The following is an 11,839-nucleotide window of genomic DNA, read 5'->3' as shown; positions in this document are numbered from 1 at the left end:
GCAGATACACACACAGCACTGACGTCATCAGCCACACAGACAACACAGAGATTGATGTCTTCACGCCTTGTTACCCACATATACACAAGCAGCATTCCTAGAAATACGAACACAGATAACCTAATCCTCCTCTTCCTTTCCAACAGATCAGGATTGAAGTTTGCTGATGAAGACGTGCATGTACACAACTCCTGTGACTTGCAGTGCTCTCTTTCTCCCACTCTCCCCAGGATCATGCAGAAAATAAGGTTCAATGAAAAGACTGGATGTCCTGCAGCTATGGGGCACAAGGCTCAGTCAGATAAACTCTGACCAGCAACTTGCTTGCATACAATTGGTGCCTTTTATTCTACCTTCTCTTGATTTTTTTCCATGCTTTTTCTTCCATCTACCCTGACCCCTCCCTTCCTCTGTCCTTCATATCCCAAAGAAACAACTTGTCCCTAGTTGCCTTTTCCCTATTAGTCCCAGGTTTTCTACATCTGTACCCACATACCTATTTCTTCTAACATTTCCTAAGTCACCTTGACTTTATGTGCTGTTATTGATACAGTTACTGAGGTGCTGCTGGCCTTGCAAGTTTCCACTCCCAAAAGAGTCCCAACTATTCCCTTTCAATTATTTGTGAAGTTACAGTGTAACTCCCCCTTACCCACCTGTGAAGTCCTGCATTTCTTCAGCTTCTCACTCTGTTATTTGCAATGTTCAGAGTTGCCTGTGTTGTGTCCAGGGTTTCTCATGGCCTGTTTGGTTATCGAAACCTCAGGCCAGGGCTTAGTCACCTGTTGGCACACCTGAACAAACAGCAGGTACTGGTGGGTTAATGCTCACAGAAGACAGGTATGAATAACATGCTACAAGGCTCTACTTCTGGACAGATTCTGCCGTCCAGCTGGCCGTCAAAGTGGTGTGGGAATTTTCAGCTTCTCGTGTTCCTTGATGCTAACTGTGTTGCTGGGTTGCTGTCTTCTGACTGCCCACCAGGGTTTCATACCTCCTGGCAGTATTTTTCTCAGCTCTTCAGAAAGTTAATACTGGCTTAATAGTAATATTTTAATTTTTCCTTTTTTTTTTTTTTAAACTTTTTTCCTTTTTTTCTTCTGTCCTTTTTTCCTTTTTCTCCCCTTCCCCTTCCCATTTTATTTCCCTTTCCCTTCCCGTTTTTTCCCTTTCCCTTTCTGAATTAGCTTTAACTTGCTCATAGTCTCCCCCTCCTGTTTCCCCAAAACTTTTTGGATAAAGATAAGACAAGATTGTGATGCAGCTGTACACCATGAAACTGGCCTATGGGTCATGGAGTCTTCCCTGAACAAAGTTCACAGCTGGTGTAAGATTGATGACAGTAGTATATTCTTTTAGGGATATGTAAGGTCTCAAAAATTTCCTTTACTAGAATGAAGTACCAGCAATAGAGAATGAGAACTTCTGCTGAAAAAGTAACTCCTTACACTCAGCAGGCTTCATCCTGCTCTCATGTTCACTGATGTAACTCTTTGACTCACTAATGTTTCCTCTAATGCTACCCTGCGTACAGTAAATCAGCTCACAGGCTGTGTGCACCTACATAAACTCTTAGAGGGGATGATGAGTTGGAAGGAGAAAGTGGGAGAAATTTATCTCTGCCTGGTCAGGTACCCAATAGTGACAGATCTTTGGGTATTGTGCACAATAAAAAGCCGATTTACATGGATATAACACAGTGCTCCCAACCCTTTGGAACTGGATGTCCATGAATTACTGTGTACAAATCAAAACAGGTTCCAGCCTGCTCAGATGTGAATGGAGCAACAGAGGAAAAAAAAAATCATTGCACACTATAATCTTCCTGAGAGAAGTGCACAGCACCTCGTCACATACCAGATTTAAGGAGTAATCTGCAGCTGTTAAAGTGGGAATGCTCCACGCGCAAGGAATATATAAGGAACAACCACACTGAAACAAGTTTGCGTCTGAAAGAACTGCAGTCAGTGGTCACTCCCCATGCTGGAGCAGGGACAAATGAGGAACAGGACAACTGTAATCCCTATGCCCAAGACAAGTGGAAGCATTGGAACTGAATGGCAGAAACCATATTACTTGGGGTGGCACAAAGCATTACACGCAGCCCCTCCTTTTCCTGGTCTGCCTGTTGGCTCCCTGGACAAATTCTGACAGACACTGTGAGGTCAACTCTGAAAAGAAAGGAAACTGAAACTCAGGAGCAGAGGAGAGAAAAAATGTACATGAATACATTGATCTAATGGTTTGCACTCTTTTTCTCTCCTCAGAACCTCAATCATCGATAAAAGATTTGTGTACTATGGTAGTAAATTAACTCAAGTAAAATTTCCCAACTTGGGACCATTTTTGTTTGCAACATCCGTATATTGGCAGAATTTTCTACCATGTGAGATCATTTTGGAATAAATCCACTTTATCATCTGCACAAGTGGAAGCTTGTTTTAGAAAGCAGAAACATGCTCATAAAGCTCATCAGTAGCAACTTCCTGAATTCATCCACAGCTGTTGAAATAATGGGTCTTTCTGATTATTGAAATTACAGGAATTGCAATAGCATTCACATACACTTCTGAGAAAAGGAGACAGTTGGGCACTTTGGCCTGTTTACACATCAAACAACTGAAGTTCTTTTAATATGAAGCTACTAAAAGACACCTGATTACTGTACAATGAAAACAGGCTTCTAAAGGGGAAAAAAAAACCCCAGTAGGTTAAGTTTACAGGGTGGGTATTAAAGTTCATTCCTATTACTAATCTGAAGTATTGTATGCAGTGACACTGAATCCTTCCAAATGTACTTAGAAGTTAAAGGACATTGGATTAGTCAGATAAGCATTGCTTCTTTCCTTTCAAACACTGAAGAGGGAAGTGCTTCAAACAAGTCCAGCTATACCGGACAGCTGTGTTTAGCTTCTGCAGTTCTCAGTGCCTTTTCTGCAACATGCTTCTCCTGAGCACAACAATCACTGGAAGAAAAACTCAGATTCAGAGGATCTTTCTCACTGGAAATGTCTGGTTTCCATGGGTTGAACAGGAAGGGAGTAGGGAATCCTGTGAAACTGAGACATTCAAGTAACACACTATGTGGCTCTGAATCTTACTCAAGTACTCGCATTACTTAAGCTGCTGTTCCTGTGTGTGTGGGTAATGAGCGGTGAAGATGCTGCTGTGTTGTTTGTGTGGCTGATGACATTAGTGTGTTGTGTGTGCATCTGCATCTTTGCAGTATATAATCAGCTCAGCTTTTGGCTGGACTTGCAGAAGGGAAGAGCAGCAGCCACAGCTATCATGCCTCTATGACATACTGTGTTGTGCCTGGCGTTGCGTCTTGTGCCATCTTTGCCTCACGTTGTGAAATCCGTGTTCTTTTTCTCAGAGCATGCATAATATGCTTTTTTAGGTCTTGTGCCACTGTATCCAGCTTAATATTTTTTTTTTTTTGCTGTCTTCTTAATGAACTCATTGCAAAGTGAGTATTATCAGCTTTGGAACATCAGTCTGCCTATTTTCAGGATTCAGGGCTGCTGCAGCACTACACTTAAATCTTGCCTTTTCAGAGCAAATCAAGTCTATGAATCAGGAATGTGAATATTGCTGTGACTCTACAGCTGCTGTTAAAGCTCAGGTGCTGCTGTTTTCAGAGGGTACAGTACTGGATAGGCTTGCAGCTCTCCTTTCAGGCCAGTCATTACTCCTCCATTTTACCTTTTACAAGTTGTTAGAACCCTGCAACATGCCATTTTAGGCCTTGGCAGAATCTCAAGGGAAAAAAAATAATAGAGGAAAGAAGAAAAAGACAGAATTCTCTCCTGCATTAGTGAGCTGATCTAGCCCAGCAAAATCTGACAAATACCACAGTTAGTGGGAGGATATGGGTGGAAAACAGCTAAGATCACAGTTTTGAGAAAAGAAGTCTAGAGGGGTGGGCAGCCCATTTTCAGTATCAGGAAGGTGTTTAATTGTCTTACCTCTTTGTAACCTCATCTTGAAATACTAGTAAATGGAACTGGATGTGAACCATGTTTCTCAGGTAGCCTCGGGAGCTCAGCATTGCTGCAGCCAAACACCAGTTTGGATACCTCTGCTGGGGGCTGAAAAGGCTCAGGAGTAGCACTGCATAGCTCAGAGGTAAGGAAGGCTCTTGGCTGCAAAGCTCAGGTGCCTCCTCTGAGAGTGTGAGTGAACTGTTCTGTTTCTGCATGGCCTTCTCCCAGGTCTTACAGGTGCAAATGACTGAACTGCATTGAACTGCACTACTTGACAGTTTTGAACAAGGTCCTTTGAATCTAGGCTATTAAGGCTCATCAGTTGTCATAGCAACCCTGTATTGTATGGATTTATATTATGAAGCTGTAATAAGGCTGTTGCTCATCCCTATGAAATGAGGCATAAATCACTAATGCAGCTTCTCAGTGACAGGACTTCTTTAAGTATTATTCTGACAGAGAAACTGATTTGCATTAAATGACATTTCTGTCAGCAAAGACGAATGATAGGAGTGAAACTTTCTACAGGTATGCTATAGGCATTTTTATTTGTAACCCTCTGTAAAGTCACCTTCTACACTGAAATAGTTCATGTCATTAGAAGCCCCAGGGGAGGTTGTGCAAGGAATTACTAAACTCAGGTAAGATGTGTGAAGCCCTTGCTCTTGGCTTGTCCCATGCAGGGAATGCTGCACAGCAATCGAATGCTTCTCACATCAAGGCACATGGAGAACATATACACAGATGATTAAATATTGGATTTTTTGTTTAATGTTTGTTCCTCGCTGACACAATTCTTGTGTAGAACAGTAGCTATTGTACCTTTTTGTCATTGCTCTGCAGACAATGCAGCTGTGCAAACATGGTATACTGAGATTTCTGTAGGGTGCAATTGATCAAGAAAGTGAAGTCACACAGAATTACAGACATCTATCAAATGATTAAAAATTAACTGCTGGCAGGTTTCAAAATGTAATGCTAAATATGCTAGGCATGGTTTATTGTGAAGGGGAGTTGTGTCCAATTTGCTGATAACTTGTAAAATCCCCATCCTTGAAAGTTTTCAGGACAGATTTTATACAAAGCCACAGTGATTTGACATAGCTTTGAGGAAATTTCTGCTTGGAGTAGAAACCTCCAAGGTTTCCTTACAACCAACATTTCGGTGGTACAGATGGAAAAAACCCTAAACAAATAGCATTTTAATTAAGCAGATGGTTTTGCCTGTCTGCTTTGTATACCAACAAATCTAAGTGCCACCACAACACCTGCAACAGAGCATTCAAGGGTGTTATGAAAGCACTCTGTGGTGCAAGACATCTCTAAGAAAGCAAATGTCAGTCCTGTCTTCCAGAAGGGCAAGAAGCAGTGTCCAGACAACTATGAGCCTTACCACAATTCCTGGGAAAGTGATGGACAACTAGTCCTGGAAACCATTTTGAGATACGCGAAGGACAAGATGGTGATCAGGAATAATCAGCATGGACTTACAATGGGGAAATTGTGCATAATGAACCTGATAGTTTCTACAATGAGATGTCTAGCTTGATGGATGAGGGAAGATTCATGGATGATGGGAGATTCATGGACGTTGTTTAACTCAGCTTTAGTAAGGCTTTTGACACTCTCTCCCATAACATCCTCATTGACAAGGTGACAAAGTACATGCCAGATAATTGAACAGTAAAGTGCTTTGAAAACCACCTGAATGACTGGGCCCAGGGGGCTTAAAGAAGAGAAAGCTCAAGAGGGATCTTATCAGTAAACGTAAATACTTGATGGACCTTGGGAATGAAGAGGAGGGAGCCAGACTCTTCTCTGGAGTACTCAGTGACTGTAGAAGAGGCTACAGGCACAAATTGAAACACTGGAAATTCCATCTGAATAGAAGAAATTATCTTTTTTTTTTCCTGTGGAAGTGGTCAAACACTGGAATAGTTTTCTCAGAGAGGTCGTGGAGTATCCATCCTTGAAGATACTCCAAACCTAACTGTAAATGGTCCTGGGCAACCTGTTCCAGCTTGTCTTGCTTCAGCAGTGGGGTTGGATGTTTTCAAGAGATTGGTAAATCACAGTGGTACTTTCTGTATTCTAAAATTCTAGCTTTCTATAAAAGTTCAAAGTCTCACAGGACTGGCAGTATCTCCAGGCCAACTAGATTTATCCTCATTACCACAGGCACTAACGTGAGTGGACTGTAATAAAAAGGACACATGACACAGAGGCAAGTAAGAGATGAGGACAGCTTAGTAAAAAAGTTTGATGTAGGTCTGGTTTTGGTTTATAAGCAGATTCCACAAAGGGAATCCTGTATATCACTGAAGTACAAACTAGAAACTTCTCAAGATGAAGAAGAAACAGCATATTATGCCCGTACTGTTGAAGGAACAAGAATGGGAAGAACATAACACAGTGTCAATGTTTTGGCAGTAGAAGTGAATTTTGCATTTGGACCCATGAACATTAGGTTGCAAGGGTCTAGGAATTTGCCCAGATGGAGAGTAGACATCCTGCTGCTTAAGAGAATTCCTAATTCCTACTTAATGGTATCATTGAGCAGCAGAATTCAAATGGAAATTTCTCCCAGAAAATGTAAGGCCTTAATGTCTTCACTACGTTTGTCAGTGGGAGGCATCAGGACAATTTACCCAGTCTTCTGGATGTTTTCCAATTGTTTTCTGAAGTTCTTTCCTCAGTTACCTGCACATTTTTACTGGTAAAGGATACCTTCACTTTCTGAATTCTGCTGCTTCCATACCCTCAATTCACAGCTCAAAATGTATTGTCACCATGTGTTTTGTTGTTGGCTACTTGACATACAAATGCTGTCCATCACATGCTGCTGCTTCAGCTTCACACACCACTTACATTTCTTGCAATCTACACTCACCCCATAGGAAAGCAAGCAAAATAATGAACTTTTTTTTCTGAGATACTCTTTCAGTGGTGATAATAGCAATTATATTTGCTTCAATCATATCTCATTCGCTAATGGCATTAATTTGTCATGCCAATAAATGTGAAAAATATGCCACTATAATGATAAAGTACTTCTGCTAACTGATCAGCATTGCAAGTTACTGTTAATGAGTTACATGTGTCCTTCTGGGCTGCCATTTCATAGTCCTGCATCAAAATGGTAGTGCATGTATGGTTTGTGATTAAATTCTGTTGTGACCTTAACACAAGGGGCCATTGCTGGTTCTAGGGCTGTGTTGTACTGGAAATGCTGATGGTTCATGTGAGTAAATGGGAAATGGCTGGACAAAAAAGCACAGAACCAAGCTGCAAAAGAGGATGTTCTGTTTCCCACATGTAGATTTAGGGGTCAGCTCAGGCTTGATCTTGCTGATTGCTGTGATTCTAAAAGACTACACTTGATGATTCAGAGGAATGACTTGGATCCCAAACCTGTGTGCTGTGTGAGGAAGTAAGACTGATTTTTTGTTGCAGTTGTTATCTCAAAGCTAACACGGTTTCTTTGTGTTTCGTCATCACACTATACCATCTCTCCAAGCTTTCTCAAAAAATGCTACCTTCATGTTGTTTGCTTAATCACTTATCTCCATTGTTTGTTTCCACTAAAAAATGAGAAAAATATCAAACATACTAAGACAAGGGAAAGGGAAGGGAGTCGGGGAGATTGTATTGGTACCTGTAGAGCCTGAAAGAGATACAAAGAGAACAGCAGAGATTGCAAAAATTTTGAGATCATAGAAATATTTTTCTTTCCTGTCAGCTGTATCTGAACCCTAGCATAATCTTTATTTTTTTGTCTAAGAGACAGGTGCTTTGCTTTAACAGTCATCTGTGAGCAGTGGTCTGCTTCTTTCTCTGTCTCAGCTGTATAGAACACATCTTTTACCCTTTTTGTGTCTATCCTCAGAAGCAACAGCTATTTTCAGGGTACACTCTTGTTCCCTGTAGGCGTACTACTGCCCTGGCTCACCCCAGTCATACTGTGCAGAAATACCAGTTTTCTGGGAAATCTCTAGCTGATGATTCATGTTCTCCTTACTCTAAACATATTGTTATATCAGATCTAAAACATCAGGTTTGTTTCTTTAGTTGCTTTTAAAAAATATTTGTAGGTGCTCTTAATTCACAGTTAATTTCTAGGAAATTTACATGCAATCTAAAGGATTTGTCTTCTTCCCACATACCTGTGTGCTTAGCAGATTAAGATCTGAGATTATCTCTGAGAAATGTTGAAAAGAAATGTTTCAAAAAAGGCTAAAAACCTCCCACTTTTCCAGCTGGAACTAGTCTGTGAATGCTTCATGCCTATTGAAAAAGAAGTCACCTGGCTTATTTGTATATTCCAACTAGGCAAGTGCACACACTGGCATAAATTTAGAGCTTATAAGCCAATGGAAATTGCTCATAAAATGTGTCCTCCATGCCACCAACACAACACAGTAGGAAAACTGAAGTTCTCTTTTAAACAGTGATCCTTGGGATTACATTCGTTGCAAACCCCTTAGATGCATTTGTTAAGCACTGTGTAACAGCAGCAACATAAACTGTTAGAAGGAAAAATGGAGGAAGGGGGATTACAGGTGGATAGGAGGTGTAATTCATATAGAAGGCTAGGATGCAATCATGGGTTGTGTAGGGAAGAGAGGAGTTACCATGAGGGGACTAAGGTGGGAACTAACTGTATCTTCCAGCACCTAATGGAGAGTTACAGCCAGGCGTTTCTCAGGGGCAAGTAATAAAGCAACAAGAACCAACAGTCTCAAGTTAAAACATGAGAAATTCCAGTTGAACATTAAGTGTCCCTGTGAGATTAGTGTAGCCCTGGAACAGCTGCCCAGAGAGGCTGGGGAGTCTCTGTTCTTGGAAATCAAAGAATCCCAGAATGGTTAGGTTTGGAAAGCACCACTGGGGGCCATGTAGTCTAACCCCCTGCTCAAGCAGGGTCCCTTAGAATACGTTACTCAGGATTAGTTGCCAAGAGATTTTTTAATATTTCCAGGGAAGGAGATTCCAGAACCTCTCTGGCCCATCTGTTCCAGTGCTTGGTCATCCACACAGTGAAGTTCTTCCTCATAGAATCATAGAATATGCTGTCAATACATCAGGATCATTGAGTCCAACTCCTGGCCCTGCACAGGACACTCCAAGAGTCACACCATGTGCCTGAGAGTGTTTTCCAAACGCTTCCTGAACTCTGTCAGGCTTGGTGCTGTAACCACTGCCCTGGCGAGCCTGTTCCAGTGCTCAGCCACCCTCTGCATGAAAAACCTTTTCCTGATATCCAACCTAAACCTCCCTGACTCATCTTCCTTCAGTCCTGCCACTGGCTGCAAGGATGCAAAGGTCAGTACTTTCCCCTCACTTCTCCTCCTGACGATGCTGAAGACCACAATGAGGTCTCCCCTCAATCTCCTCTAGGCTGAACAAACCAAGTGACAGGCTCATGTAGAACTTTCTGAGCATCAGTTTCTGCCCACTGCCTCGTCCTATTGATCGGCACCACTGAGAAGAGTCTGGACCCATTCTCTTGGCACTCTCTTAAGGTACTTACAGACATTGATAAGGTCCCCTCTCAGTCTTCTCGAGGCTGAACAGGCCCAGCTCCCTCAGCCTTTCCTCACAAGAGAAATGCTCCAGTCCCCCAGTCATCCTCACTCCCCTCTGCTGGACCTGCCCCAGGAGCTCCATGTCTCTCTTGGTCTGAGGAGCCCAGAACTGGACACAGCACCCCAGATGCACCTCACCAGGGCTGACTGCAGGGGCAGGATCACCTCCTTCAACCTGCTGGCAATGTTCTTCCTATGCCACCCCAGGACACCATTAGCCTTCTTGGCCACCAGGACACACTGCTGGCTCATGGGCAGCTTATTGTCCACCAGCACCCCCAGGTCCTTCTCTGAAGAACTGCTTTTCAGCAGGTCAGCCTTGTTCTTTCTAATTGTCTTAAAGCAGGGATTTATTCTTCATTAGATACATAGAATACCATGTATCCTTTATAAACTTACCTTCTAAGTGAATGAAGTTATCTATAATCAAATCTGTATGTGCTAAATTAATTTCTGAATTAATATTAAGTTTAAAACAAATCCTGTAAGAAATGATCTCTGAGAAGGTTCTTCAAATTAGCTCTGCGGTAAAAACATGCCTTAGGTATTACTGGGCAAATATTACTGCCTTGGGTTATATTCTTGTTCATATTCTGGACAGTTTCAACTCCTATTAGAAGTCTAAGACAGTAGAAAAAGGCTGTAAACCCCTAATTCTGCACACAGAAAGGTCCCCAGAACAACCCCTGCAAAACCCAAACCTGAAACTAAGGACATCTGGCAAGGGCTACTTGGTGCTGGAAGTAAGAAATGCTTATGAGAATAGAGCAATACTACACTGTTCCTTAGAGAACCTTGGGAATACAGAGTGGCCCCCTAACACTGCAGACTCCTTTCTTAATCCTATCAAGCACTGCAAGTGTGAATTGCCCACTGTGCCTTTCAGAAGCATGCTCAGAATGTAGCTCTTTTTGGATGCTCCTTTTTGTTTCAAGTGACAGAACAATCCCTGAGAAGAGTTTTAATACTTTTGCCTTAAGATCAGAGTCAAGGCAGAAGAGACCTGCTTTCTCTTTTCTCCAGCGCTGTGTTACTCATCAGGGACAGTCTTTTGAGTGAATACTGTATTTCAGTTTCTTTCTCATGCTCTGACCTTAGCTCATTATCTTCTTCTCCTGTCTGTGGGAAGGGAATTAAACGTTTTAAACATGTGTCTGTTTCAGCTCTCAACAGTCATTTTGTCATTATATTTTAATGCAAAGTTTTGAAAATCAGTGGCTTTGGTTCAGTCCTGGAGAGAGACCTTATTCGAGCCTTGAGAAAATGAAGCTCTGTGGTAGTTACCCGGACTTGGTGGATTGCTGAGGAAAGCCTTCTAGCTGATTACACCTGACCTGCAAGATCTTTGCATACCTGTTTCACTAATGCTGACCTAACTGATCCTCTGTGTGCCGAACTCACTGGTGCTTTCAAAGCCTTGTTGGTAGGTAACAGCTTTAATGGCTTTGGAAGCCTGAATTTGCTTTTTGATCACTGTGACATGAAGACACTCAGCTCTGCAGTAGGCACTCTCAGTTCTTTTTGTGATGGAGAAATACATGATGGTTTTTTTGATGTGAAGAAAAGCACAAGCTAATTTTCCAGGACAGAACGTGCCTGAGGTGTGGTGGCCATCTCAGAACTGTGCCATTAATAATATCAGTCAGGATTTAATCTTGCAACACTAAAGTGAACGGGCGCTTCAAGTACTAAGGCAAAGGGGCCACTATTGAAGAGAGACCAACACTTCACTGTCAGTAGTTGAAAGATGAGGCAGAAAGGGCAGACAGTGGACAGCAATGCTTAAATACTTCTCAAATTGGTTAATGAGCTGTTCTGATCTAGTGGGGTTTTTTTGCTGCTTCTTGACCTGTGCTTTCTGTCAGGCAAAAATGACATATTCTCAGTAAAGACTCTTTGGAATATTTCTTTTTCTTTTTTTTTTTCTTTTTTTTTTTTCTTTTTTTTCCTCATTTGTCTTTTTTTTTGTTTGCTTATTTTAAACAAGATATGAGATTTTTTCCCTTCTTTGTTATTCTTTTAATATTAAAGTTATTAAATATTTATGCAGTGGTCTAGAGAAGTGGATGGTTTGAAGTGCTTTCAAAGTATAATTTAAGCAAAGCAAGAGTCTTTCCTCTTTCAGTAATAGTCAGCTCAGTGATTAGTGGCAAAGAAGAAGATGAAAACATCGTTTGAGTAGATTTATATAAATGGAGGGCCTGAGAAAAAAATCTGGTAGAATTCCTTACCTTAAATTCCTAGAATCACAAAAGTGTTACTAGAAAG

The sequence above is a fragment of the Corvus hawaiiensis genome, chromosome 2 (assembly GCF_020740725.1).
Source record: "Corvus hawaiiensis isolate bCorHaw1 chromosome 2, bCorHaw1.pri.cur, whole genome shotgun sequence".
Lineage (NCBI taxonomy): Eukaryota > Metazoa > Chordata > Aves > Passeriformes > Corvidae > Corvus > Corvus hawaiiensis.
This window is presented reverse-complemented; position numbering follows the sequence as displayed.